Raw genomic sequence first — 4,675 nt, 5'->3', positions numbered from 1 at the left:
GGGGCTTTAGGCAAGAACCTAGAGAACACTGGCATTGGGGACCATCCTACTAGTGTAGAGCAAGAAAAGGGGGGGCAAGATGCCGATGCATCCAAGGATGGGGACCCATAGGCACTATAGCCTCATCCAGGTGAGAAGATTCTTCCTCCCCCTCTGGCCGGAGGGTCTTCTTGGGCTAGGGGTCGGTGGTCGAATCTTTTTAGGGTCAAACCGATAGGTAAGTCAACCTTTCCTAAAATTATTAATAAATCTAATAAGGAGAAGGACATTTTCACACTGAAAGTCCCTAGAGAAATCATAGATCATAATATCCTCAGTATGGTGTCTACTTTGGTGGGCAAATTCATTGGTCCACAACCCAACATAGACCTAGTGAGGGTCTTCACAAGGAAAAAATGGGAGCTAAAGGGGCATGTTGAGGTGACTACTATGGCCAAAGGGTTTGTGTCATTTTAGTTCTCTTGCTCAAAGGACTATGCTAAAATCTTGTGTGTGGAAAATTGGTCTCTAGGGAGATCCACTCATATCCTGTAGAAATGGACCTCCAAGTTGGATCTGAATAATGATTTCCTTACCTAGGCCTTGGTTTGGATCAAATTGCCTGAATTTCCTCTTGAATATTGGCACGAGGATGTTTTTGATGGTATTGCACCATCATTTGGAGAACTCCTTTCTATTGATCCTATCACAATAGCTAAGAAGAGGCTTACTTATGCTAGGATATGTGTTGGCATGACGAAAGGCCAAGACATGCCCCAAGTCATTAGACTTTAGTCTCGTTTGGGAAGTAGAATCCAAAAGATCGACTATGAAAGTGTCTCTTTTGTGTGTTTACACTACAAAAAGGCAGGCCACAAAGCTAACACCTATCCATTATTTAAAGGCAAAGGTAAGGAGGGGAAGGTCCAAAAAAAATTCGGCAAGAATTCTTCTAATGCTCCAAAGAAGGAATGGAAGAAGAAAGATACTTTAGACAAGAAAGCAGGGGAGATAGTGGGGAAAGCTAATACTAATATGCTAATAGATCCTCAAGATGAGGTCTTAGCTCCCCAAGAGGTGGATGCAGATTTAGATATAGTTACGAAGGAAAAACTTGATGGCATAGATTGCCTCCCTCACAAGTAGGCAACCACAATTTTTCCAAAAGAGGAAGGCAAGGGGGTGACCCTAGGGCCTAAGAAGATACATGAGGTCATGATTTCTACCAATCTAGAACCTGAGTTATCCTTTGTCCTAGACTCTCTAGAGGAGCCTATGGAAGCTAATCCTCCTCTATCCTAAGATTCCAACACAAGTCCAGTCAATAGGGTAACCCCTAAGACTATGAGGAGAATCATTGAGCGACTCTCAACCACCTCACCAGGACACCTGGCTAGACTAGAGGCTTTGTTTGATAATTGCAAGGATGCTAATGAAGCTCCTTGGTCTATGGTTAGAAATAGAAAAAAGAAGAATAGTTGTGACCCTTCTCCTACTTCTCTAGCTACAACAAGGAGCAGAGTAAAAGTTGATCTTGGCCTTATCTCTAATTAGTCGGGTAGGAAAAGTAAGAACCAACTAATAAAGGAGGAAACAAGAATAAATTTAATGGATGGAATGCAATGTACCATCCAAGAATCTTGTTCATCATTCAAAGCATGAAGATTCTATCTTGGAACATTCATGGCCTCAATGCTAGCCATAAATAGGAGATTGTAAGGAATATGATTAGGGACCAAAGACCTGATTTTTTTTAGTTTAGAAAAGTTTGGGAAACATTAAATTTAGCAACATCATGAGTGGTGTTGTTTCTGACTCTAAGGGTGTGTTAAGGGGCCTACTAATTTTATACAATAACAAGCATTTTAAATTTGAACCAGAATATAATGAAGGTAACATTCTCTTTTTTAGAGTCTGTCATTTGCATTCTAATGAAACCTAGTTTTTGCTGAATTTATATGCTCCTAACAATAAAAGAGAAAGAAAAAACTATTGGTCTAAAGTAGGAGAGTTGGTGTAGTCCAGTAAATTAAGGAAGGGCATATAATGGGAGATTTCAATACTCCACTTATGGATGAGGAGAAGATGGGAGGTCTAGCACTAGATTGGGAGAGTAAACAGGACCTCTCCAATTTTATTAATGGTTTGGCTTTTTTGGATTTGGATCTCTAGGGAGGTGCTTTCACTTGGTCTAACAAAAGATTAGGGTGGAAGTGTATTCAGGTCAGATTGGACAGAGCCTTAATTTCTCCTGATTGGTTGCAATCTTTCTCTTGTAAGCTATCTTTACTTCCTAGAGTTGGCTCTGATCACTGTCCTATTTCCCTTTTGATAGTTCCTATTGAACCAAGAAGGAACTTTCCTTTTAGGTTTGAAAAAATGTGGACTTCCCACCCAGAACTTCTAGATAAAGTGAAATTCTCGTGGGGAATTGATGTGGAAGGAACTGCTATGTTTAGAGTTACTAGGCAATTGAGAAATGTGAAGAGGATGATAAAAGTTTGGAACAAGATAGACTTTAGTCATATATTTCATGATAAGGAGGATCTATTAGATAAACTAACCTCAATTCAAGACAATATCTAGTAGGAAGGCTACAATGAGATATATAGGGAGGTTGAGCTGACTATTCTTTCAAAATTGTACAATATCATCAATAAGGAAGGAAAATTTTGGAGACAAAGATCAAGGATAAATTGGCTCAAGGATGGAGATTAGAACATGAATTTTTTTCACCTCTCCACTCTTAAGCATAGAGCTAATAATAGAATCTCGAGAATCAAGAGGGGGTAGGTTTTTCTGACCAAAGAGAATGATATCTCTACTAAGATGGTGTCTTTCTTCTCTTCTATTCTATCATGGGACCCCTTGTTATCAAGGGTGGATCATGAGGACATTATTTCTTGTATCTCTCAGATAATCCAACCCCACCACAAAAAAATGCTTTGGGCTATTCCTAATGTGCTAGAAGTTAAAGAAGCTCTTTTTTCCTTGCCTACTGATAAATCCCCAGGTTTGGATGGATTTCCTATCTTCTTTTTTCAAATGTATTGGTAGGTGGTTATGGTAGATGTGGAGATGGTTTTTTAGGAGTTCTTTGGAGCAAGAAGTATTCTCAAGGAGATTAATTCAACTTTCTTGGTCCTCATTCCTAAATCTCTAAGGGCTAACTCTTTGGACAAGTTTAGACCTATCAGTTTATGCAACTCCTTTTATAAGATCATCTCAAAGCTGCTTACTTCTATAATGCTCCAAATTCTCCCTCTGATTATTTCTCAACATCAAACTAGCTTTGTCCCTAGAAGACAAATTTTAGATTCAATTATGATGGTTCATGAAGTTATTCATTCTATGGAAGCTAGTAAATGAGAAGGTATGTTGCTGAAACTGGATCTCTCTAAAGCCTATGATCAGGTTGACTAGTCTTTTCTTGGGTTAGTCCTTCAAGCCTTTGGATTAGATCAAAAAGTCTATAAGATTATCTCTCAACTTGTTTTTACCTCTTCTCTTGTTGTTTTGGTCAATGGAGCTCCCTCAAACTTCTTTAAACCTTCTAGAGGTCTTAGATAGGGAGACCCCCTCTCGCCTATTCTTTTCATTATTTTGGTTGAATGTATTGGTAGGCTTATTGAGCACAAAAAGAAAGATGGAAGTCTCAAGGGGATCAAGCATTCATCAAAATGTGAGCCTTTCTCCTACCAGCAATTTGTGGATGACACAATAATGAGGGGGGAGGTCTTTTTTAAGGAGGCTAAGGCTATGAAGGAGATCTCTGATATTTACACTAGAGGGTCAAGTCAGCTAATCAATTGGGAAAAGAGCTCAATTTTCTTTGCTAATACCCCTAAAGTTAGACAGAGAATAATTTCTAGGATCCTTGGCTATGGAGTGGGAAAGCTTCCCTCTACCTATCTTGGGCTCCCTTTGGGATCTTCTCCCCATGACTCTTTTTGGAATGGGCTTTTGGAAAAATTCAATAGAAATTTGGTTGGGTGGAAAGGTGCTTTGCTCAGCCAGGAAGGAAAATGTCAGTTGGTCAAATCTACTCTACAAAACTTGCCTATGTAAATTTAGAGAGACTTTCTATGGACTTTCTTTGAAGGGAGAAAAAGGTATCCTCTGGTTACTTGGGAGAATGTGTGTCTTCCAAAAATGTATGGCAGTCTTGGCATAAGAAAGTTAACCCATCTCAATAAGGCTCTTTTGGCCAAGAAAATATGGTGTATTTTCAATAGCACTAGTGAATGGAGGGATATCCTAGTTAATAAATATATCAGAAGGCCTTCTTTTCATTTTATTTTAAATAATGAGGACATTCCTAAAGGATCATTTATCTAGAATGGTATCCTTAAGGCTAGGGACCTAACAAGGGCCAAGGTTTCTTGGAAGCTGGGTAATGGAGAGGATATTCAATTCTGGTCTGATAGTTGGCTATTTCAAGGTCCCCTTATTAACAACCCTGCCTATGAAGTTTGGATGAATGAATGTACATGACAATTTGGGTTTAAAGTTAGCAATTATAGGATTGGCCAGGGATGGAGAGATCTTTCCCTCATATCTAAAGATCTAAAATCAATTATGATAATTTTAAACTCTATGGTTCTCAATAATAAGATAGATGAAATGATCTAGGGGGATAATCCGAATGGTAGTTATTTTATTGCTTCTAGCTATAACTTTCTTTAGTGTATGAGGG

The sequence above is a fragment of the Cupressus sempervirens genome, chromosome 6 (assembly GCF_028749045.1).
Source record: "Cupressus sempervirens isolate cs-2001-9-10 chromosome 6, ASM2874904v1, whole genome shotgun sequence".
Taxonomy (NCBI): domain Eukaryota; kingdom Viridiplantae; phylum Streptophyta; class Pinopsida; order Cupressales; family Cupressaceae; genus Cupressus; species Cupressus sempervirens.
This window is presented reverse-complemented; position numbering follows the sequence as displayed.